The sequence below is a fragment of the Sciurus carolinensis genome, chromosome 7 (genome assembly GCF_902686445.1).
Source record: "Sciurus carolinensis chromosome 7, mSciCar1.2, whole genome shotgun sequence".
Lineage (NCBI taxonomy): Eukaryota > Metazoa > Chordata > Mammalia > Rodentia > Sciuridae > Sciurus > Sciurus carolinensis.
Window position 1 is genome coordinate 29,471,108 of NC_062219.1, and position 26,615 is coordinate 29,497,722.

At 38.4% G+C, this 26,615-nt stretch overlaps 1 protein-coding gene and 1 long non-coding RNA gene across 2 annotated transcripts in view; one reads left to right on the forward strand and one right to left on the reverse strand.

Annotated features, from left to right (window-relative positions):
• Positions 1-26,615, reverse strand: part of Pde7b (phosphodiesterase 7B) — a 297,370-nt gene that overhangs the window by 235,756 nt on the left and 34,999 nt on the right. The window lies entirely within an intron of this gene.
• Positions 761-3,357, forward strand: LOC124988195 (uncharacterized). Its single transcript, XR_007109381.1, has 3 exons — positions 761-950; positions 1,240-1,378; positions 3,318-3,357. It is a non-coding gene; the product is annotated as an uncharacterized LOC124988195 (long non-coding RNA).

Consider the following 26,615-nt stretch of genomic DNA (forward strand, 5'->3'; position numbering starts at 1 on the left):
AGAAATTGTGGTTTATCCACAAAAGGGAAGTTACCCAGCAATGCAAGGAAATGCACAGCAGATACATCCTGCAACTCAGATGACCTTTGAATTATACTAGGCTATGTGAAAGGAAACACTCACAAACAGCATATTCAGTATATTCCATATTATTAAGTTCTGCAACAGGTGAGGCTAATCTATGCTGGAAAAAAAACATCTCATCAGAGGTTGTTTGCAGTGAGGAAAGCCTAACTGAGCAGAGTCCAAGGGAATTTCCAGGGGACTAGCCATAGCCTATACCTTAATGTGGTATGTGTTACACAAAAGGTATGCATTTGTCAAAAGGCATCCAACTCTAGTGCATAAGATTATTGTACTACATGCAAATGATACCCCAACAACCCAAAAAGGTCTATTTTGGGACTAATGACACGTTAACTAACTCAAGCTGACCTTACTCCCTAGAGAGTGAGCAAGATCAAGGCCTCAAAGGCGGTTTCAAAGGTTAACGATGATAAATCGGACCACCGTCAGGGATTGGTTGACAACAGTTCCGTGAACGTGATCAGCTCGTGCTTGCCATATAGTCCTATGGGACTCTCACCTGCGTGAACCCCCTGTGCCTTGCTGACCTTTAAGCTGATTGGTTCCCACCTAGCCCCCACCCTACATAAAAGCTGTGTGATTTCCTCAATAAACGAGTTCCTGCTGTGACTGGTCTCCCTGATGTGTCTGATTGTCCTCTGCCCAGAGGGCTGGGTGTGGGCAGTCAGTCGGCCCTAGCTTTCCTGGTCTGATCTTGTTGGGGAGTGCTCCCTTCCCTTGTTGCTGGTTGACAAGAGCAAGGGGGCTTAAGACCCTGACATCTGGCGCCCAGTGTGGGGCCCCTCAAGGCTGATCAGCAGCCAAAGCGAAGAGGCAGCTTCAAAACCGAAAGTACCAGCAGATCGGGCCAAGCGAGTTCCGAGGTAAGGGCATCCCTGAAAATATGGGGCAAACACACACCACACATGGTGACCCTGCGCTCTCAGCTCTTAGACTCATGTAGGGGCCTTGAGTTGCCTGATACACAGGCGGAAAAAGCCTGGGGCACCTTTACTCGGGTGGCCCTTTGGCTTCCTGCCGCTAATCTTTTTGACTGGTCCACATGGGATCGTGTAGAACAACTTGTTAGGAAGAGGGAAATCAGTTTAGGGGAGGGTCCCCCATTAGGAATCTGCCCTATATTTTCTGCCCTTAAGGCCTGCTTCTCTCCAGGACCTCCCAAAGGGGGCTCCAAGTATCCCCCCAAAGAGCCACCGCCTCCGGATGGCGGGAAATCTTCCCGGCGCCATTTTATGATACTGGATGAGCACTCACTGACTCTAACCTTCCCACTCCCTGTATGGCCTTCCCGGTAAGTGCTAAAACGTTAGTTTGGGAAGGAATGACTACTGATCACAAATTGGCCTGTGCAGGGATGAAAGATCGCTCCATGGGAAGGTGGATTGTGGCTACCAAAGATATTGGCACACAGCTTCCGCAAGCAAGTGGGCAGATGGAAAGGGATTCCTCATCTTCAAGTCTCTTCTTTCTTGCGCTTCTATGTTCTTCCTGCAAACTCGAATGCCTCTTTCTTCTCCCCCTATTAATCCCTCCTCCTCCTCCAACTTTGACTCAGCTGTTTCTGCTTCCATTCCCCAGTCCAGCCCACCTAGTCCTCCTGCCATGAGGTCCCACATACACTGGTGTGGAGGGAGTAACCAGTCCAACCATCAGTAGCAATGTTCCAGTAAGGAGTATGATATAGTAGCCCCATTCCCCACAAGTAGTTGGAGATTGTTTCACAATTTTCTGCATCCAAATCTGAATTGATTACTAACCAGGAAAAAGGGTTAAAATGCCCTAGGCATCAAGTTTCTGCTAGAACATTTTAGCCCCTTTCAGATCCAAATCTCAGTCAAGGCTTACATTGAAATATAAATGGAGGAAACAGAATGCTCAGTAGGAGACCGGTCTCAAATCCAAGGGAAAAAAAAAAAAAAAAAAAAGAAAGAAAGAAAAAAAAGGTAAAAAGAGTCTTACCTAGACTCCAGCAAAAGTAAATTTTATGGTGTTTTACTAAAGTAATTAATGGCTATATCATTTTTCCAGGACTCTTGTTTTTTTTGAATTCTACCTTTTTTTTGAGCTCATGACATTTTTGATCAGTTCTATTTTTTTATTCAACTAGAGTTTTTGAACATCTATTACATTGCAATGGAAATTCACCTATAAAGTTACAAGGCCTTTGATTTTGTGTTATTTGTATGTCATGCTGTCTGATGTCATGTTTTGTCTGTATCAAAACTGAGCACTCCTAAAACTAAAATTCAAAAATAGATCCAGATACTTTTAATTCACATGATTTTAAAAAGGTTCAATTTAAATTAGGTAAAATAATAAAAGTAAAATGTCTTAAAAAATAACTCGCAAGTCTCTAGGTGGTCAAACTAATAACATCAGTTTTTCTAGGACTTTTCTTCCACAGGAAAGAGACAGTAAATACTGTTGGTACACTTGTCTGATATCTTGGTTTTTTTACAATAAGATAAGTGAATTAGAGTTCACATGTATGGGATTACTCAAATGTGTTTGTAGAGAAAATTGCTTTGTAAACTAGAAACAAGGTTACTAAGAGTTATGTCCTAACAGGTACAATTCTATATACAAAGGGTTCCAAAGGTTTCAGCTGTGTTTCAATTAGAGTGCTATGAATAACAAAATATTTAGTCTCATTAAAATGGAGTAATTTATATAAATTAAGAAATTTCTTAAGAGTTTCAGGATGTGAACAAAAAGGTCAACACATAGGAAAGAGAAAATAAAAGGTTCTATATATGGAAATATATTTGGTGAAGAACAAAATGTTTCTGGGTGAAAAAGTGTTTGTGTGATGAAATACAAGAGGGTCTAAGTAAGTGCTAAGAAAGTATGGGAAGGGCAAGTTTCAACAAGTTTGCATGTAACTAAGTTGGTTGTATGTATGTGACACAGTTGGAGCTATTTAAGGTTTTTCCTAAGGTGAAAAACTAATGTTCTGATATAAACCAAAGTTTAATCTATATGGTAAGATGAGAAGGATTTCTTAGAAATGCTGATTTGCTCTTGGGTTTGTGTCTATTAAGTTTTATTCTTTAGAACAATTCGTCTTAAAAATTGGGGTTTGTGCAATTATGGTTAAACAACTGTTAGAGTATTGGACTATGTTACAGAGTCTAGATTTTTCTTTAAAAACTAAATTTGGTAAGATAAAAGTGTCACGATAATTGTGAAATGGTCACTCTTTGTATATTAAATGTGTTCATATTTTCCAGGTACACAAGTTTTTAAAACAGGAAATTTATCAAGATGCTATTCTACAAATCAAACTTGTCTGTAATGGTAATTATAAAGAGTAAATTTTATTGGGGATTTATTTCTATCATTTAATGTTCTGTTATAGGACCTGTTATCAATAGGTATATGTAAAATTTGTTACTTTTTACACTGAGAAAATTTTAAGTATAAATGTATTTCTAAAAGTTAGAGCCTAATTTGTTTAAAGGTTAATATTGTGAAACATGAAAACATTTTGCCACTTTTGCCACACAAAAGGAAAGTTAAAAGCTCTCTTAGCCTTTCTTTAATTCATGTTTTAGATATAATGTTAAATTGTGTTAACTAATGTTCATATAGACTCTGGAGTCAATATATGTAAACTTCTTAAAATGACATTTAAGAAACAGTGTAATGCACAGTAGCAAAAATGGGACAACAGTGATTGAGATTGGGGTCTCTGACCTCATGACTTTGGACAATGGACTTCCTTGAGAGCTACACAGAGCTTCTAACATTGCACTTTGCAGCTCTACCATCTTAGATCTGCAGGCTCAACTTGATTCCTTGGCCGCTGTCGTCCTGCAATGGCGAAGGAAGGATGGCTTTGCCTGTTCCTTGGTGAAGAGTGCTGTTTCTACGCTAACCACTCAGGCATTGTACAAGATAAAATCAAAAACCTACAAGAAGATCTGGAACATCATAGGAGCAAGCTCCACTCTAATTTCCTCTGGATTGGGTTATATGGGTGGCTCCCCTACCTCCTCCCACTTAGGGGACCGCTAATCACCATTGTCCTTGTGTTCACCTTTGGGCCTTGCATAATCGATAAGTTTATCCACTTCCTGAAAATCCAGGCTAAATCTGTGCAGCAAATGGTGGTCCGACAGCATTATACCACCCTTCATAATGATGATTGGGAGCCCTATGGGATCATGGATCACTCCTATCAGGACACTGGGGCCTAAGTGTCTCTCCCTTAAGCCCTGCTCCTCTGAGGGGCCCGCCTGAAGTGCTAAGGTGGTAGTCAATGATGGGTAAGATCCTCAAAGGATTACCACCTAAGACAGGCATACCTTCGAGTAAGGCAGACCCCCAAACTGCTAGGGTGATGTTCCATGATGAGTAAGACCCTCCCAGGGGCAACCTAAGACAGACATATCCTTAATATAAAACAAAAAAGGGGGATGTGTTGGGACTAATGACATGTTAACTAACTCAGGCTGACTCCTTACTCCCTGGAGAATGAGCAAGATCAAGGCCTCAAAGGCGGTTTCAAAGGTTAATGATGATAAATTGGACCACCGTCAGGGATTGGTTGACAACAGTTCCATGAACGTGATCAGCTTGTGCTTGCCATAGTCCTATGGGACTCTCACCTGCGTGAACCCCCTGTGCCTTGCTGACCTTTAAGCTGATTGGTTCCCACCTAGCCCCCACCCTACATAAAAGCTGTGTGATTTCCTCAATAAACGAGTTCCTGCTGTGACTGGTCTCCCTGATGCCACTGATTGTCCTCCGCCGGCAGGGCTGCGTGTGGGCAGTCAGTTGGTCCTACCTATCTCGCTCTGGCCTTTTTGGGGAGTGTCCCCTTCCCTTGTTGCTGGTTGACAAGAACAAGGGGGCTTAAGACCCCGACAGGTCTAGTCATGGCATTTCCAGAGAAATGCAAGCTAAAACCACAAGAGACACCTACTAGATAAGCCTCCAAGCACAGCTAAAAATTAAAGGATTAATAATACCAAGTAGTGGCCATGATGTGGTGCTTCTGGAAGTCCCATGCATTGCTGGGGCCATAATGACTTTGGAAAACAATTCAGCAGTTTCTTATAAAGATAAATATATATCCAACCTATAACCTAGAAATCCCAGCCATTGATATTTATTTAATAAAAATGAAAAAATATGCACACCCAAACTTCGTATGTTGTTTTTAGCACCCCCCTTTTTTTTAAAGATAAAATGACAGATGTCCATCAACTGGGAAATAGACAATTAAATTCTGATATATCCATATACTGGAATAATAATCAGAAGCAAAAAGAAGGAATGCTAATGCATGGAACAACAGGGATAAATCCTAAAGGCATTAGACAAAGTGAAAGAAGTCAGCCCCAAAATCTACTTGCTACCAGGGGCTAGGATGGGGGAGGATTTGTTAACAATGGAGCACAGGAAACATTGGAATGATGGAATGTTCTAGATTCTGATTGTGTTCCATATATAGTTACATATGTTTGTTAAAACTTCATGAATTTAAAAGGGCAAATTTTAGTTTTAGTAAATTAGGCCTCAATAAATAGGTAATTTAAATATTGATCATCCATTTTTCCTTCTGATGTAGCCACTACTACATACACTTGTCCCTAGGAATCCAAGGGGGTTGGTTCCAGAACTGCCACAGGATACCAAAATCCACAGATGCATGAGTGCCTTAGATAAAATAGTTAGTATTTGCATATAATCTATGTACATCCTTTCACAAACCTTAAATCATCTCTGGATTACTCATAATACCTAAATAATATAAATAGTTATTATACTGTATTTCTTAGGAATAATGACAAGGGGAAAAAAAGCTTGCATATGTTCAGTAAAGACACAATTTTTTCTTTCAAGTATTTTTGACCTATAGTTGGTTCTATCCCTGAATGCAGAACCCATGGATGGATACAGGGAGTTGACTCTACCAATGCCACTTAGAACACATCACTATGGAAACGTTATGGTTTGGATATGAGGTGTCCCCCAAAATCTCATGTGTAAGACAGTGCAAGAAGGTTAAGAGGAGAAATGATTGGGTTGTTAGAGTCTTAACCCAATCAGTGATTTAATCCCCCTGATAGGGATTAGCTGAGTGGTAACTGTGTGGCTGGAGGAGGTGGGAATTGAGGCATGGCTTTGGGGTATATATTTTGTATCTGGAGAGTGGAGACTCTCTTTCTCTCTGCTTCCTGATCTCATGTGAGCTGCTTCCCTCTGCCCCACACTCCACCATGATGTCCAACCCTCCCTTAAGCCCCAAGGAATGGAACCAGCCTTCTATAGACTAAGACCTCTGAAACAGTGAGTCCTCTAATAAACTTTTCCTCCTCTAAAATTGTTCTGGTTCCATCATTTAGTCACAGCAGCAAAAAGTGACTAAAACAGGAAAGTAGAGGCACTAGAAGGGAGACATGATAAGAATTAAAGCTACTGGACACAAGAAAATCAGATAAATTCTCTGGTCCCACCCAGAGCCAGCAAGATCTCTGATATATGCTGTATTGCACTCAACTCTGCATTTCTGAAAAGCATGCATCAACCACCAGGCAAGTGATGTGTGGATAACAATGAAAATAAAGTGATATGACCATGTTCATCCAGGACTTTATAGTCTTAGGAAGCCCACTGGCTCAGCACTCTCATCATGGGAATGGTGTCATGGAATAACATTGAGTATCTATTCTCATATCATAAATGGTGCCAAGAAGGTCTGTTAGCTGTAAATAATGCATATTCTTTCCAAGAAGACTTTTTAAAAAGTCAACTATATCAAAGGTGATAATAAAATCTAGAGTTTTATTATAGCAAATATAATTGCTTCTCATTTTAAAGGCAATTTCAAAAAGGACATTTGTTTTCTTTTACTTTCTAAGAACTCTTCTTGAACCCAGACACTTAGTAAAAGATGAGATGGGCATTGGTAAGATTCAACCTAAGAGGTTATTTAAGATGGAGGACTGGTGAGATCAAAGCCAGGTAGAATGTGGCTCACACAGTTAAGTGGCTGCAGTTGGCAGAAGGCCAGAAAGTAAAGCCTATGGGATCCAAGCCAGCTATGTTTCCAGATGGGAAGATAAATGAAAACATGAGGGGGTCCAAGACCCACTAGGGGTCCTGGTCTTTAGCAAGTGTGTGAGGTGACAGGTGGGTAACTTCTGAGGCAGTGTCGGCCCAAAATGAGACAGCCTGCGTGAATCTAGGCACTTACCAGCCATGTGACTTTGCATTCATTACCAATGATCTGGATGGAGTCTTAAACTTTTTTATCCACACAACATAGGGTCGTAGAAGAGGGAGAGGAAAATTTAATAGAATTTTAATAGAATTTAATTTATAGAGTTGTTTTGTACATTAAGAAGACAATTATACAACGTCCTTACTATGTAGTTCCTGGCACATAGAAAGTGTTCCATAAATGCTTGTCATTATTATTCATGCAAAGAGAATGGGATTTAGAGTAAGAAGATAAGGGTTCAAGTGTAGGGTGACCAGCTTCATGAGTTTGCCCTGGACATTCTCACTTGGAAAGTCCTGTGTGTCGGGAAACCCCAGTCCCAGGCAAGCCCATGGTTGGTCCTCTAAGTTCCGGTTTCATCATTGACTAACTGTGTGGTCCTGGTTAAATTTCTTAAATGTGGACCTCAATCTCCTAGCTATCAAATGGGAATGATAAAAACAGATTTCTAAAACAATGCCTGAGAAATCTTTATAAACTAAAAGTTATTTTCAGATATAAATTACTATTATCCACAGCCCAATCGTTACCATTCTCAAGACCCACACTTGTTTTCCCCATTTTGCTCATTTTATTTGCCTTTTCTGGAATGCCCTTTTCCTTTCCCATCTATTGCATGATCTCTCCTGCCTATTCTCTGTTTCTTCCTCACTAACACTATTCCTCTAATTCCCCAACTTTCATGCTAATAGAAGGTTTAGAAATCCCAGGGCTGGGAGTGTAACTCAGAAATAGAGCACCTGTCTTGGGTGGATAGGACCTGAGTGTGACAGTCAGCACTGCCTAAAAAAGAGAGGTAGGAGGTTTTGCAAGTGACGTCAAGTCTTCTTAATAACAGCTCTTTACTTTGAGTCCGTTTTAGATGTAGAGAAGTTTGGGCTTGAGTATGTGTGTGGTAAAAGGTCTATGTTGGGCACATCTAAGCATTTTGACATCATTTACTTTCAGAATTCTTTTCCAGCTAGGAAATTCAAGAATTTTAGGACTCCCCAATTTCTTTCCAAAAATACCACTGTGTTTTGAGCTCACAAATCTAAAAGGAGTACATGTACTGGTGTCATCCAATATAAATATTTCACAAACTACAAATGCAAGGCACATATGGAATTCCAAAATTTCTAGCAGCAAAATATTTCTAGTAGTCAAAAGTATCATCATTTTAACATATAATTAATATAGAATTATTCATAAAACATCATTTCAACATACAATCAATATAAACTTATTCATAATTTACTTTTTTTTTAGACCAACTCTATGAAACCCTTGCAGTACATTTCAATTCAGAGCCCCACAATAAAGTGCTCAAAACCCACAAACGACCTGTGGCTACCACATGAGACAGCACACTTTGAGTGGTTTTCTACATAGATCCATAGTCTCTCACCCCAATAGACTATATCTTCTCATATGCAGCACACAGAAACACAAAAGACAAAGATAACATGGCAGAAGGATCATATACAAATACAGACAACAGAACAGCAGAATATTTCTGGATAAACTCATGAAGATCTACATTTAATAGCCATTTAAAATCTTGTAAATTATTTACATCACATTGGTTAAAAATCAGTTCACAGATAGAGAAGTTGTTTGTTGAGTGTTGTGAAAATTCTATTCTTATTTACAGAAAAAGAGAACTTCACTTTTCCCTGGGGAAGGAAAGCCATGACCTATGATGGACAAGTTCATTTAGTCTGTCATGGGAGAAAGTTCATCATTCATCCAAAATCAAAGCAATCAGGGTTTGCTTATGTTTTTCTCTGAACAACTGTGGGTGTGGAGATTTAATGGACCACCTAGAATTTTCCTGCCATAACTAATTATTCATAGGGACAGCTTATGACTTAATTAGAGTTCTCCTAGCCTCCTCTCAAATAAAGCCTGTGTTTAATGAGATGTTCACTGTAATTACTGAATCCTCTTTCATAGCCAAATGTTTTTGCTTTTTTATTCTTACATTTCAAATATTTTTCCCTCTGTGAAAAATTTATGTGTACAGAGTAGAGCTTTGTTTTGTCAACTACATAATTACTGTTCTCCTAACCTGTTTTTCAAATCCCTTCTTCATCACGCTTCTGACACCAGAATGTTGCTTAATTATCCAGAGTAATGGTCAAATATATCCCAAGAGCATGGGGTCTCTCTCAGAGAAGTTTTCTTCATGTCATGAAATAAAGTCCTTGACCATGAGATAAAGTAATCAAAGAAAGTTTAAAATTTTCCAGGGGTTGGTAGGAGTAGTTGGGGGAAGATGAGATTGATCTAAGGGGAGGGATGAATAGGCAGAGCACAGAGAATTTTTAGGGCAATGAAATAAATCCATATAATACTATAATGAAGGATTCATATGATTATGCATTTACCCAAACTCAGGATATACAACATCAAGAATGAACGCTAAGGTAAAAATATGGATTTGAGGTGATAATAATGTGTTAATCCAAGTTCAATGGATGAATTGTAACAAATATACCACTGAAGTGGGATGTAAGTAATAGGGGAGGCTATGCATGTATCTGTCCATGTTACTATAAAGAAATGCTGAAATCTAAATACTTTAAAAAGAAAAGAGGTTTATTTAGCTCAGAGTGCTGGGGGTTCAAGGGCATGGTGCCAGCTTTGGCATAGTACTGGTTTGGACCTTATGGTAGATGATATCACAATGGCAGATCTCATATGAGATGGAAAAATCACATGGCAGGTATCCAGCACATGAACCTTGATGGCAAACCACATTGGACCACACTAATGCACGTGTCTGGCTAAGAGTTGTGTGGGGAGTCTCTGTACCTTCTGCTTAATTTTGCTGTGAACCTAAAACTACTCTAGAAATAAAGTCTATAAAAGTAAAAAGAAAAAATACAGTTAGTGAATATTTAGATGTATCCATAGATGTTACAGATATTTCCAAAATAGTGAGTATAAACTTGGCTTGTAGTATGATTAATAGTTCCAAGATTGTCCCAATGCCATCTCAGCACAAGGATTGGTGATTGGTAAATTGGATCCTCCCCACACGCCAATGTTGCTATGGATCTTTTCTGTGATTCACACTCTTTGGGCTTTGCTTTATACCTGTATATCTCAAGGTCAGACATCATTCCTAAATGTCTAACCTATCTTCCTGGTGACATTATTGAACATCCTCACCTGTTCCCACAGATATCTCAAAAGAAACACACCTATTAGGGTTTGGGATCCCAAGCAACAGCAACCTGCTTTTGCGTATGGAAGCAGTAGAGGATGCCATCCCAAGAATAGCTGGTAGCTTGTGCAACCTCTAAGGGTGCTGGAGGACTAACTTTGAACTGCTCAGTCGAGAGCCCTCTGTGGGTGCCCTGAGGGCCCAGTGCTGCCTCTGCGATTCCTTGCATTTTTATACCTATCATCCCTGGGTGATGTTGATAGACATTTGAGTTGCTCCCATTTTGTTTGCTTGTTTGTTTGAACTAACTGTCATGATAACGCTTATGAATATTTTTATACAGCTACATCTTTGTTCCGAGCTTTTCATAAGCTATGGAGAATAGTAGGTGGCAGTTAGGAATCAACTTAACTGGTTCAATTTGGTTGCCCTAACAACTATAACATGGAAGTTAAAAATGCTTGTGAACTCATGTGAAATCTCATTAACCACACTTTACAATGACATCCTGGGAAAAGCATAGAGGACTAAAAAGAAGGGAGAAAAAAAAAACCTTATTAAACTGAGTCAAAATAAGAAAAGCAGATATACATTTAAGAAATGTAAATATTTATGCTAGAAAAAAATAGCAAAATAGGGAAGACATTTGAGTCTCTCTATACAGTTTTACTTAACATGTGCTTTCTCAGCAGTTGAGACTGGGTGGGCAGGAGCTGAAGGTTTTGGTGTGCCGTGGTGTGGGGTAAAATGATGAATGTTCAGGACTCTGAGTCCCAGACTGACAGGGCGAGGGCTTAACGTCAAACGAGACAAAGGCAGAGCTTGGAGTTTCTCCAAATCTGTAAGCTTGTAACCAGTTGTCCACTGGGTAAAGATTTTGGTCATTGTTTTGTAAAGAAACTCAAAAATTGTTTGATAAACTTTAAAAATGTCATCAAAAGCCATTTCTTTTGTCTGAGCATTTAGTCAAGAAGTTCTGTAAAATGCTATTTGCTCCAAGCTCTTTACTGATTTGCCCAGACCTTCTCCCTGGATCGTCACCATCGCGTCCTCTGAGTCTCCCGTAGGCCTGCTCTGCTGCACCCCAGCTCATGTCATTCTGGGCTCACTTCCCAAATAGCCCATTTCTGCACAGTCCGCAGAGAAAGGAAGGATGTGCTTTTTTGAAACAGCATCCAACTGAGAAAGCGGGGTTGAGGTTTGCTGAATGTATGAGATGATTCTTTATCATTTTAACAAAGATGAGGAAAATTACAGGGCCACTCAAGTACAGGGCAGGCGAGTTCCCTTCTGTCCTTGTTCTGCCTTTCCTAGAACAATCCAGCAAAATGATGCCTGCTAACACTGCTCCAGAGAGTGACCGGCATGCATTCCAGCTACTCGCCACACAATCAGTCCTTTCTGTCCACCAAAAGGCCTGGGATTCATGCTGGCTTTTGCACAGTGCCTTTAGCGTCATGTTGGCCCACTCCCCACGCCCTTGCACCCACACAGAGAAAGAAAGAGAAATATGGCAAGGCTGGCCGAGCTGGCTCACTGTTGTGAAGGCACCCCGCCTGGCTCCCAGGCTGTCTAACTGGCATGTTTCATCCCAACTCTGGTGTCTCTGTGCACATCTGCAATATTTTTGTAAACTAAAAGAATTCAAAAATAAATAATAAAGGGAGATGAATTCTCTGAAAGAGAAGGCAATATAATGATCATAGAGAGGAGTGTTCAATGTAAAGGTTTAGCCACAACGAAGTTAAAAGATCCTGGAAGCTGGTGAACCTTCCTGGTTTTTCACCTGCCTCCTACTCAATTTAATTATCAAACATTACAAACACATATGCATTGTCCAAACTCTGCATACATACAAATATGCATGAATTCACGTATCATGTCATACAGTAGAGCATTAGATCAGTTATTTCCCCCAAATAAAATGAAATCTAGGCATATCTTTCAGAGGGGATGTCTTACTTGGGTGGGATGGGGAACCTCTCAAATATGTCAGTGGCACTTTGGTTAATTTTTCATTTTGTATTTTAAATCAGCGATTTGTATTTGCTGCATTAACATTACACGTGACTAGGAATGGCTACATAATTTTCAGATTCTTGTACAAAATGAAAATACAAGACCTCTGGTAAAAATAAACAAACAAACAAAAAAACTCTTAAGGGTTTCAAGATGTTGACAGCAGAACCTGAAATTAAGCATGAACCTTTCTGAGTGTGGGACTCTGTGTAACCTTCTGGGTTATGTGCCCAGGAATCAGTCCTAAATGTGATTTCCAGGAATCCTAAAAGTTCTGTCATCCAGCTTTTCAGAGATCCAGTGTTACAGTTTGACTGTTGAATGCTCCCTGAAGGTTCACGTGTTAAAGTCATAGTTCTCAGGTCAGCTCTATTGGGAGGTGCTGAGGAGTTTTAGGAGGAAGAACTGTATAGGAGGTCCTGAAGTCAACAGGAGCAGTTACCCTAAGGGGATTGTGGTACACTTTCTTTGTCTTTTTTGCTTCCTGGCCATGAAGTCAGCAGTTTTCTCTGCTATGTGCTCCTTACTATTGCCATCTGATATCCCCACCAGTAGTCTAAAAGCAATGAGTACCGCTCCCCTCTGCCCACCCCAGAACACCCCACACCATCATGGACTAGAACCACTGAAACCATGAGCCTAAATAAATCTTTTCTCTTTATAAGATTATTATCTTGTGCATTTTGTTATAGTGATGAAAGTTGACTACGCAGTAGTAAATTTTGAATCTACAGAAGGTAAATAAACTCTGTGAGGTTAATAAACAGCTGTGACTCATACACTGTTACACAGAGTGGACAAGAACAGCAGTCTCTGATCTAAGGCCTACATAGACCTCTTCAAAGATCTGTATATATCCCACAAAAGGCAGCAAAATTTTAAAATGCCTTAAGGTTGTGTTAATTCTGTGATTGAGAGGGATACTATGTTCCTACATGTATCAAAGTTACTTTACATCACAGTATTTGATATAATAACATAGCTTATGTATTATTAGAAGATTATGAGATGGTTGAGACTTCTAGGGATGGAAGTTGGATCAGAACATCCATTTGGACACAGAGAAAGTATGGATTGATGTAACCTGTTGTTTATAAACATTTCTAGGATTTTAGGAACTGTGGTGGCCCGGACAGGGTCATAATTCCCAAGAGCAATACATGAGTACCATGGGCTCTGTGTTATGGAGGCAGTATCTCTGGGTGATCTCCACTCTTAACACGTATATTGAAAGATTCAGCATCCACGAGTGGGCAGCTGTCACCTAGTTAATAAATGGTGATCTGGGGTCTTGGGAGTGTTTGTTTCCATTTCCAGTGGAGATATTTACTTATTCCAATTCACTACAAGGTCAGGTGCTTTCTCTGCTTTGCAATTCAGTCTTTAGTTTTAATGGCCTTGAAAAAGTCCAGTTTAAACATACAATTCCTTGCCCACTCCCTGTGGTATCTGAATATAAATAAGACATTTGATGTGATGTGAACAAACTCTGAAAGGAGGACAATTTAAACCCAAACTGCCTTTTATTTAATTGGTAACATTTTGGGAAAAAAAGTGTCCTATGCAAATGAAAAAGGAATGACAAAATAACTTAAAATTTTTATTACATTTTACTTTGGAAAATCTTAATGTGTCTGTTTATACATTTTTCATCTACATCCCCTTTAATGTTTATAGAGAGTGTTCAAGAATCTAGGGTATCATGCACAGGATTCTGGTTTCTATTTCCATACACACTCATGAAAGTCTCTGAAATTTCATTCAAAAATTTTTTGCTAATTCCTCTGAAATTATCAGACTTTATACACAAAGTACCGAGTTCACTTACAATTGCTTTAAAAAGCAATTTAGTGTTTTAATGCTTTTATAATTTAAATATGTGCTATTAATCAAAACTACATTCCATTTTGTCCAAGGGCTCTTTGGGCGTAGACTTGACTGCCATCCTCTAGTACTGTTTGAAACCAGGCGACTATGGTGGAATGCTACACTAGAAGTTTTGGATTCTAGAAATTCCCTGTGGTTGACATCACCCCTAAACAAAATTCCCAGAGCTTCCCAAATATTGGAGAATTTTTGTATGCCTGGTTCCTGTTGAGACACTAAACTTCATACTTCCTTTTGCGGGTGCTCCTGGAGGCTCCTGTTGTGGTGAAGAAAGTGAAAACAAATGGTGGAAGCAGACGGGATGGACGCAAGCCTCTCCCAGACGTGTGACAACCTCCTAAAGCTCAGTTTCTTCATCTCTACTATCTCACTGACACAGCTTTTGCTCAGACAGCTTTTGCAAAGATGAAATAGATGTGAGTTGTCTAATGCAGTGTCTGGTCTAGTGGAGATATGGATAAAATCCGAATTCCCTCCTCTATCTTTTCATGTGGTTTCTGTGTCCTGAGTTTCCATTACTTAGCAACTGACCAGTCAGAGCCTGGAATACATAGGCATCATCAAATGATTTCTGAATGGAAAAATAAGTTATTATCTGGGTTGCATAGTGGTTAGGAATACAGATATTAGAGCCAGACTATATGGGTTGAAATCCAGATGTTACCCACTCAGCTGTGTGACTCTGGACATATCACTTAACTTCTCTGATTCTGTTTCCTAGTCAGTAAAATTAGTAGATGAACACCACCACCTTAAAGGGTTGCTGTGAGAATCGAGTCAGTATGTGCCAATAATACCTTCAAAGCACATAACAAGTAGCTATTTCCTTATGGTCATTTGACCAGATATATCTGACTTTATCATGAAAATCAGAGCTGATAATTTATAAAACATAAATTATATTTTCTTAACAGGAAAATCCTTTTAAACAGTTCCAAGCCCAAAATATATAATATTGATGACAGATCGAGGAACAAATGTAGGAGCAAAAATAAGAATCATTAGGTATGTTTTTCTGTTTTCCATCTGGATTATTTATCGACCTTTTATATTGAAGTTAATAGGAGGCTGTGTCAAGAATATTACTTAGAGAGTGTTCAAGAATCTCAAATATTCTGTGTTTCACATAACTTTGTCCTGTTTTACTTGATGCGTGTAAAGAGATCTTGCTATATTTTCCACATTGTCTGTTGCTGACTCAGGGCACAAAGAAGAACAAATTGTGTAATTTGAGTTGAGAGCAATCATTTTTGCAGTTGTTCTTTTAAAAAAGAAAAGAAAAAAAATAACAAAAACCTCACATAAGGAGCCAAAACTTGCTTAGAGATCTGTGTGCTCTGCTTCCATTGACGTCACTTGGAAGTTGTGTGGGCAGAAGCTGGCTGGCTTCCTCCAGCACGTCTTTTGAAAGCTGAACATACTGAAAAAAAGCACCTTTTAATCTCAACCAACAGTAGGGAGAGGAGCCCTGTAAGCAATTCTCCTGTTCACATCCAAACACCTAGCTGAGGGGCACTTTTGCAGAATAAAACTGGGTGTCCAGTAAGGGCAAGGTGTCCCCTCTGTCTGAAAAGTGGATCATAAGTGAATGGAATAAAGCATCTTCAGAAATGATCTGGTTTAATCAGACATGGAAACTGAAACTCTGAGAGATTCAGGAACATTCCCAAGGTCAGACAGGGCCAAAGGCTGGATTAGAACCCCGTGTTCTGTTTTCCAGTTCCTTGCTTGGTTCAGGACAATAGGGTGTGTGACAGTCAGTGTGTCTCTGAACTTCTTTCTCATTACATAAAGCACAAAGGCCAAAGTGACTCTTCATGACAACTAGGTATTTTATCTGATGTAAAGTTGCCAATTGTTGTAGATAATAAACTGAGCATGGTCTGTTGGAATTGAATGGATCAGGGACACAACTGGGGTTCCTCAAAAGTCACTCCCTGGAAAGTACTGCTGGCTGTTCATTTGGTGCTTGATCTTCTACCTGACCCTTCTCAGCTCCATGTGCTCTGCTTCCCAAAGCTCAGGCAGGCTATCTCTTAGGGATGGGAAGAAGATAGTACCCCCAATTCCACCTCAGCACACCTCCCCATTTCAGATTTATTCTTGAAAGACATGGTTTCTACTCCTTCCTTCCTTCATTCATTAATAAGTATTTACTGAGCATCTACTTTGACCCAAGCTGTGAACCTCCAGTTACCGAACACATCTTCAGAGTCAAAAATTTAAGAAACACTTAATAATGATATGTAATTGCTATTTTTCTCATTAAATAAATTATTCACCCTATAGTTATTTTAACATTCATCACACACACTTAAGAGAATGTATAGATCTGTTATGTTCTTAAATACTGATGGTTACCTGTTATTCAATTAGCTATGTAAATTTAAGTCTATAGGAGAAGCTATGTATGAATGCAGTTTTTCCATTTCTACCCTGCTTCATTCTGCTTCTTCCTAAAGAGAAGCATTCTTCATTGGAGAAGGAAACCCCTCTGTGGTCAGCCAGCTTGGAAAACTTAGGAGTGTTTACTATTTCAAATTTTTTTTAATAAATATCCTAGCAGTCTTGCAAGCAGAGGTTCAAAGTTTCACTTTCCTGCTGCTAGCCATTGATTCTACGTAGTCTGCAACACTCACAAATATTTGGGGAAAAAGGCTTGGAAAGACTTTTAGAAAGGCCAATGGCATTTGAGTTCACAGATCAAAGAATCAGATTGAGAATGGAAGATGTTGCACCAAACTGTGTAAATTAGTCCAGCTAAATGTTACCTAGATATTAGACATGGAGAGAGAACAATCTGCTGATATCAACACTGAAATAACTGAGAAGGCCCAAGGTCAATCAAATAGCTTATTAATTGGAAATAGTGAGTATGGCAAGCTATCTTATACATAAAGATTTTGAAAAAAGTTATAGAATAAGAAAATCATTCTAAAGATGCATAGGAAAAAATAGTTGTTAGAGCTGAAAGTACATATTTAAGAATTTGGCTCCTGAAATAGGCAGCAAGTAGGCAGTTCTCTCATGAAACAGAAGCAGAGAGACATGAAGAGACAGAAAAGGTAAAGAAATCAGGATGAAAAACAAGAATAAACTGAATTAGAAATAATTGGGTAGAATAGGGTAGAAGGGAAAGAAAGCCACTTATTGCAATAGAAATATCTGAATTCTCACTGGAAAGAACAAAGATTGGCATTAGTACTCAAAAAAAACTGAATCAAAGATATAGAAAAAACAGGAAACTTTTGAAGAATGTAGCTTAAAAAAAACCCAAAAAAGTGGCAAACAGAGTTTATTAAAAACTAAAATTTACTGATGTTTCTTAAAGAAATATTTAAGGAGCAATGATCAAGAGGCAGTAAGAGAAATATTTTTGTACTAAAAATATTCATATATTCAGATTAAACATGCTCACTATACCCAAGAAATTAAATTTTTAAAAACAAGAAAAAGAAGTGTTCATGCTAACAAACCTCTTGGCAGAGGCTTTGCTTATTAAAAGATAAAGAAAATGTTTTTCATAAAACCCAGAGATGGAGCTGTATTCAGTTAGCAGCAGAATCATGCAGGGCTGGGAAGCAGCAGAGGTAGTGTTGAATAGGAGCAGGTTTGGGGCAGTGAACATTGACTTTGGGGCCTGACTGATCTGATTTGTTTCTTTGCTGTACATCACTTTTGCAAACTTAATTTTTTGAACCTCTCTTCCCTTTCTTCTAAAAATGGGATGGTAATGTACACATTGTAGTCACAACTGTCGTAGTAGATATGTTGCCAGGATTATAGCAGATACAGGTAAAGGCTTTAACATTACCAGACATATAGGGGATACCCAATAAATCATGGCAAAGATTATAATTGGATGTTTCAACTTCAAAGATTGACCTGACCAGTGGGCACATAGTAACCTGGTGGCACCGTGGATGCGTCTTAAGGCTGAAGATCTAATGCAATGCTGCGGGTGACATTGGCCAGGCCAGTCATAGGGAGCAATGGCTTGGAGTAGTCTCCTTAGGGTCAAAGGGTGACTTTTTTTTTTTTTTTCCTGGCAAGAACCCCAGGACTGGTCAATGTGTTCATGTATGAACAGGTTCATATGAATCATGTTAGCACCACCTCCAATCCTGGTCCAGGCTCACATTCTTCACTGGAATGTGAATTCATGCAAGAAAGAAGAATGGGCTGACCTCTTTCTATTTTTCTCATGTATCTATTGTCTGGCATATTTTAGACCCAACCTCTTTAGAAATCATCTAGTATTTGTCTAACGGTGAAACTTCTTGTAAGTGGCATTGAGTTTGAACTTAGTCACATGAAAAAATACACCCAATGGGGAGAAAGATGTGTGGAAAAGACACTGTTCACAAAAGGTAAGATCAGTACAACTGAGAGGGGAGGGATGATTTAGGAGGTCCTGGTGAGACAGAGAAGGCAATGGAGCATGTGCTAGTTCAAGGAGAAATACCAAATGCAAGGCTCTGTTTACTCTGAAAAATCCCTTTTGTGTTCTTTTTCCCTTTCTGCCTCTCTCCCTTGGCACCTCCAAGAACACTAAAGCTACTGGCTTAGCAAGCCCTGTCTGTGCAACCAAAGCCTTTATTTACAAGTATAGAAAGCTCTGCTTAGTTCTCATGTTTTGTTTTCATGAGACCTTATTTCCATGCCCAGGTTACAATGAGTCTACTTGGTAGCAAATATTTTCAAAATGTTCCTGCCCAAAATAGTCCTGGAGCACCTGCAACCACATTTAATTTTGATCTTTGTTGAAACATTTATAGGCAAACCAGCACAGACTTATACTGGACAAAGGACCGTTGGGGGTGAAGTGGAGGGTACACAGAGAAGGAGCATAGCAGTTTCTTGAACTATCCATGGATTTAGTGATATTGGCATCTAACAGAGAGAAATCAGTGCAACAGGTCTCTTACAGTCCACAACTGGATTTTTCTGTTGACCTAAGCTCTCACTGCACCTCTCCACTGGCGAGTCATCCAGTGTGTTAGTAGTAAGTGTGAGTCTTTCTACTCAGGACTTTAGAAACAATGTCAGCGTTGAACATGAGATCATTAGATTTCACTGCTCACTCTCATTTTCAAAAGTTTTCAAATACTTTATGAATTTCTTTCAGGATAATATAAAGTTCTTCTATTACATATGTGCCTTGTAAAAGCTAAGGGCAACCTTCAAGTTATTGTCAACTCAAAGCCAAAATCTCAAAGAGATTTATGTAACTCCTTTACTTTTTTTTTTTTTTTATACCAGGATCTATGTTTCTTACCTGATTTGGTTGCTTATATGTAACATTAATGCAAATTCATTCTTTTTCTTTCTTTGTCTTTTCTGGGATTGGGGATTGAGCACAGGGTTTCCTACATGCAAGAAAAGCACTCTACCACTGAGTTATATCTTAGCCCAAGAATTCATTAATTCTTATTGTAATTCCATCTCAAATATTTTAACACATTCAATATAAAGGTATTTAATCAAATTTTCAATATTTAAAATTGAACTAAGATTCTTTTGGTGACACAATTTTCCTTGAAGAAAATTCTAAAGTAATTTTTTAGTTTTTGCAAGCTAGCTTAGAATTTTAATTCTCAGAGTAGAAATTATTATTGAACCCACCTGGGTAAATATGTTCCCATCCTTGGAGGGACCTATCTAGTACTGAAGAGTCCAAAATGTTTCATTTCCAATTTAGACGACATGTTCAAGATGTACTATACATTCAATGTAGCTGGATGGAAAGTTAAACACAGCCACACAACCTCTTGGCAGGTTAATTGTACAGAGCTCACTGAAATCCTGCAATTTGGTAAGTGTACTTTGGATGGAGGGAATGTCCAGAGGTTTTTGTCTTTGGGGTTTCCTCTCTCCTCTTTTTTCCTTTGCCTCATGTTTCTCTCTTAGAAAAAAAGCTCTGTTGTTTCCTTGAAGTCCTTGTCCCAATCACGTTTTAAGGCAAATACAAACAACATTGCTGGGACCAAAATTTTTTTGACTGATTTCTCAAGTACTTAAAATTCTCTATATTTAAGTTCATTTGAAGTTGGAAGTTAAGCTATTTTTCACCTGCAGTGGATTTTTTTTTTTTTTTTTTTTGTACTCGAGATTGAACCCAGGAGCGCTCAATCACTGAGCCACCTCCTGCCCCCCACCTTCTTTTAAGTTTTGAGACAGGGTCTCACTGAGCTGCTTAGAGCCCCACTAAGTTCCTGAGGCTGGCCTTGAACTTGAAATCCTCCTGCTTCAGACTCCCAAGCCACTGTATCTGCCACCATGTCCAGCTCACCTGTGTTTTAAAATATATATTTAAATTAACTGTATGATTCTTAATGTTTAAAATAATAGTATAAATTAATGGTGTAAATGAAAAGAAAAATAATATAAAATGCTATGTTTGAAATAGAATTATCTGGCAGCCCAGGAACTAGTTTAAAATATTCAACAAAGAAACCTGTCCAAACTCTGTTTAGTGTGGAGGTGATGCATGGAAGGGTGGTCAATGTTTTTACCTATAAACAAAGTTGACAAAGTTCAGAACAAAACTTCTCATGATGATTTTGTTTCTGGTATTTTAGTAGTTTCCATAATTGCCATTACCTTAATGGCTCCCTCAATTAATTTTTGGAAGTAGGTGGGATATAAATTATGCATGAATGTATAAAGGATCTGGTTTTTTAACTAGAATAAATGCCTTTGGTGACAGCTTAAAAGATCCACTTTAAATCAGCTTATAATACCTATTTTTAAAAGACTTCAAAACTTGAAGTCAAATGTTCTCTTTTTACTTTAGTGACAATGGTGTAATTATTCTTGGGATTAAGAAGAGATTGTCGTTATTAATTTCAGGATAAAGGATTATCAATTCAAAGAGCCTATAATTGGGTCCCTGTTCTGTGTGTGTCATAGCAGGAGACACAGGATGAGTAAGAGGGGCCATCCTGACAGCTGTTTGCAATTTGGTAGAAATCTAAAAGGTGACAGAAGAAGATAAGGTAGTTACAGCCCTTAAGGTAGCTACAAAATCAGTGTCATTAGGGTTCAGAAAGAGGCAAGATTATAGACGAAGAATAAGTGAGACACAAGGGAAGATGGACACAGTCTGAAATCCCCTTTATACATCTCCAACTTGGTCCATTGCTGATACAATACCTAAAGCACAGGCATCTTTGATAAAGATACTGAGAAATAGTTAGCTTGTTATAATTTATATGAGGGTGGCTAGATGAACCTTTCAGAATATATCTTCTATATATGAACTTGGATGGTCAATCAACTTTAGCATCCTTGCTTATTTCCAGCGATTAATAAATGGTATTTTAATAATATGGAAATGGTGGACTATTATATTCCCTTACCTAAAATTATGCCAGTATTGATTGTGATAATTATTTAATGGCTAGGACTGCTTTATTTCCTTCCATGTACATCACTAGAAAATGTAAAAAGTGACTCCTTATAATAGAATTTGGATTATAGGAACTTAGAGTGTTATGACTCACATGAAATTCATTTGGAAAAACAGGAGGGCCAGAATAGCCAAAACAATCCTTAGCAAGAAAAGTGATTCAGGAAGCATCACAATACCAGAACTTAAAATATAATAACTGTAACAAGAATAGCATGGTATTGTCATAAAAACAAACACGAAGACCAATGGAGCAGAATAGAAGACTCAGAGACATACCCACATAAATACAGTTATCTCATACACAAAGATACCATAAACATACATTGGAGAAAAGATAACCTCTTCAACAAATGGTGCTGGGAAATTTGGAAATCCATATATAGTAGAAATTGAACCCCTACCTCTCACCCTGCACAAAAATCAACTCAAAGTGGATCAAGGACATTAGACCAGAGACCCTGCACTTACTAGAAGAAAAAGTAGGCCAACTATCCATCATGTTGGCTCAGGAACTTGCTTTCTCAATAAGACCCCTAAAGTGCAAGAGGTAAAATCAAGAATCAATAAATGAGTTGGTATCAAACTAAAAAACTTCTTCACAGTAAATAATCAAGAATATGAACAGAGAGCCTACAGAATGGGAGAAAATCTTTACTACCTACACCTTAGATAGAGAACTAATCTCCAAGATACACAAAGGATTAAAAAACTTAACATAAAAACAACCCCAATTGATAAGTGGCAAAGAACCTGAACAGGTATTTCATAGAAGAAGAAATAAGAAGAGTCAACAAATATATGAAAAAATATTCAACATCTCTAGCAATTAGAGAAATGCAAATTAAAACTATACTGAGATTCCATCTCACTCCAGTCAGAATGGAAATTATAAAGAATACAAGTAACAATAAATGTTGGTGAGGATATGGAGAAAAAGATTCACTCATACATTGCTGGTGGGACTGCAAATTGGTACAACCACAATGAAAAAGCAGTATGGGGATTCCTCAGAAAACTTGAAATAGAACAACCATTTGACCCAGTGATCCACTCCTTGGCATATACCCAAAGGACTTAAATCAGTATTCTACAGTGACACAATGTTTATAGCAGATCAGTTCACAATAGTAAAGCAATGGAACCAACCTAGGTACACTTTAACAGATGAATGGATAAAGAAAATGTGGTGTATATATACAATGGAATATTATTCAGCCTTAAAGAAGAATGAAATTATGGTATTTGCTGGTAAATGGATAGAAGTGGAGAATATCATGTTAAGTGAAATAAGCCAGTCCCCCAAAACCAAAGGCCAAATACTCTCTCTAATTCATGGATGATAATCCACAACAAGGGAGGGTGGGGAAGGGAAGAATACAAGTTCATTGGATTAGACAAAGAGGAATGAAGAGAAAGGAGCGGGGAATGGGAATAGGAAATACAATAGAATTAATTGGACATAACTTTCCTGTGCTCATATGTAAATACATGACCAGTGTAACTCCACATCATGTACAACCACAAGAATGGGAAGTTGTACTTCATGTACATATAATATGTCAAAATACATTCTACTGTCATGTATATCTAAAAAGAACAAATAAAAAAGCTATATGTTATTTATTTTTGTGGTGTTGGGGATCAAACCCAGGGTCTTGTGCATAATAGGCTGGTGCCATACCACTGATACATAACCCTAGCACTATTTCTGTTATTTACAAGCTACTCACTTTATGGTATTTTATTCAAACAGACCAAGACAGATAATAATGAAAAAAAGTTCTATGACTCAAATAACTTTTTGATGTCTTGGTAATAAAAATATGTTATGCATCTCCTGAGAATCAAACCCATTAATAGTTCCATTTGGGAAGGTTCTTGGAGCCATGGTATCAATTATATCTGCTTATTTTATTATTTTGGATTAGTTTTTATTATATTCCTGAATTTCTGAAAGCAGAATTGTGAGAATTGAGCTATTCTCACAAACCCAGTAAAAAGCAAAAGTATATTTTACAGAAGTCCCCCTTCCCCCACCCAGAGGACAGGAATATAAAATATTGAGAAGGATTTCTAGAAATATTACTCAAACCTCCCAAAACCCCTTAAAATAGCGTTTATGAGTTATTTTTAAGTCAGTGAGTTCATTCAATCAACACTTGAGAACTCACTAGGTAGAAAATTATGATAACAGAAAAGAGGAAAACAAATTTAGCTCCATATGTATTAAATTAAATTCCTAGTATTAATTTTGAAAATCAGTTTCTTGGGCACCAACCATAGATCACGTGGTCTTCTAGGTGAGGGCCTGGGAGGTTAGGGGACTTCGAGTGTCAGGGTGGGCAGGTGGAATTCCAGTAACAAAACCAGCACATGCTCTTCCCTCCTGAAGCTTGCAGTCTAGCTCTACTTAGCAGAGCAGAAAGTAAATATAGTAGGTTCCTGTCAAAGGAGTTTGCAATCTGGTGAGAAGATGGAGGATATGCAATCACAAAGTAGACGATGCATTCTTATTCAGGGTTGTCACTAAGATCAGTTAGAAGGATTTTTCAAAATTCACATGCCTGGGTTTCCGTCTTTCCCAAAATGAATGAAAACAATTGGCAATGGAGCCCCAGAATGCACTTTTTTTTTTTTTTTTTTTTTTTTTTGTGGTACTGGGGATTGAACTCAGGGCCTTGTGCTTGTAAGGCAAGCACTCTACCAGCTGAGCTATCTCCCCAGCCCGCAGAATGCACATTTTGACAAGCTTCCTCCAGATGGTTCTGGCATTGACCTCTGGTTACAAACTCCTCATCTAAGGTAAGCATGAATGTGCTCACCTGTATTTCCAGCTACTTGGGAGGCTGAAACAGGAGGATTGCCTAGGTAACTTAGTGAGACGCTGTCTCAAGAAACAGACAAATAGTTCCTGGTCTAAAATTCTTTCGAATCACTCACTTCATTATAATCAGTCCATAATTTTCTTCTTGCTCCCAAAGGTTGCCATTTTTTTCCTAGATTAACAAAACACATGAGTGAAATTCCTTTATTATTGTTATTTATTTTTTTTTCTGGAACTGGGGATTGAACTCAGGGGCACTCAATCACTGAGTCACATCCCCAGCCCTATTTTGTATTTTATTTAGAGACAGGGTCTCACTGAGTTGCTTAGCACCTTGCTTTTGCTGAAGCTGACTTTGAACTGGCCATCCTCCTGCCTCAGTCTCCCAAGTCACTGGGATTACAGGTGTGCACCACTGTGTCTGACTGAAATTCTTAATACATGGTAGGAAAAGATAAAAGTAACTGACCATTTTAATGTCTGGCATATACACTCTGACCTGTAATTATGTGTGATTTTATGTGTACTCATCTCCACAAAGATTTTCATTTTAATAAGGCTCATTCTTTCAGATTCTCTTCACTCATCATTTTTATTATTCTTTGTTGTCTTATCTTGAATTAACTGTATTCCTTCCCGTTTGAAATTTGATTTTTCAAACATTGCACAATATTTCAATTTCAGTCACATCAGAAGGATAAAGCAGGGGTTGGGGGTATAGTGCAGTGATAGAGTGATTGCCACTTGAGATATCTAGCACTGAAAACAAAACAAAACAAAACAAAACAAAAAAAAAAGATGAAGCAATGTCTCTGCTCCCTTCCTGGGAGTAAACCATTGCACCTGCAGCACAGTGTCACCAGTGGAATGTGTCCTGTCAAAGCCGAGCCACACCGTGTTCCACAAAGATGTACAAATCTGTCTGTTCCTGGCAGAAACCCTGTTCAAAAGCAGCTTGAACAAGAGCATCTTTAGTTATAGCTTATGAATGCAGGAAGAGAAAATGTGCTCTTTTTTTTACACTATTGATTTAAAAAAAAATAACTTGTGGATAAACACTGAAACTTTTAGTAGTTTCCTGAAGAAGGGGTTGCTCTTTGGTAGGGCATCACATATAGAGCAGAAACATCCAAAATATCACAGAATTGAGTGGGTTGTGGTCATTTCCCTATACAGTTTCTGCATTTTTCTGCATGAACCTTGACAAGCACCTTTTGCTTCCCTGGACTTAGTGCAACTTGTTTCAAAACAACATAAGCAGGTGAGTGTATAGTTGCTGCTTCTTTTGATCTTCTTTCATGTTCCCTTCCTTCTTTTCAAGTTTTGTGGATGTACAGGGATCTCAAGGAAGATGGTGCTGATTCCTTGGACTTTATGATGTATATTTTTAAATGTCAGTTTTACTGGTTGCCATGCTGGTTACCAGTGGAGTCAAGCTGCACACGTATTCCTTATGTTTTTCTCCAGGAGGACAAGTGCTACTGAACATGAATCATTTATATTCATTAAAGTGAGAAAAATCAATAGCAGCACTCTGATTTGCTACTTTGACCTATCTGAACACCTAGAAAATCTGCAGTTCTAAGCACTATGAGGAATGTCTACAATAAATAAACTTACTGTTAAAAAACAAACCCCTAAGTACAGAACAAACTTCTAAGGAAATTCTTGACTAGTCCACCACATCCCAACATGAGAACTCTCCAATAATAGAACTTCATTTTAGAAAATTCCATTGTTGTTTCAAAACTAGTTTGTAAATTATTGTGAATCACATATAACACAAAGTAAAACAGAATTATTTAAGTCAAATAAATGATATCTCATGTTCCTGTCCTATTACACACTGAGACTGGAAAGAAAATGAAGTACTACTGTCTAGCTGTAGTAAGTTGGACAGGGTACTAACCCTAGCCATGGTCCTCCCAGCACTGGAGGACATTGGAGATCATTGAGAACCCTGATCGGTTGAAACCTATACTCTCACAGGCCTGGAGCCGCT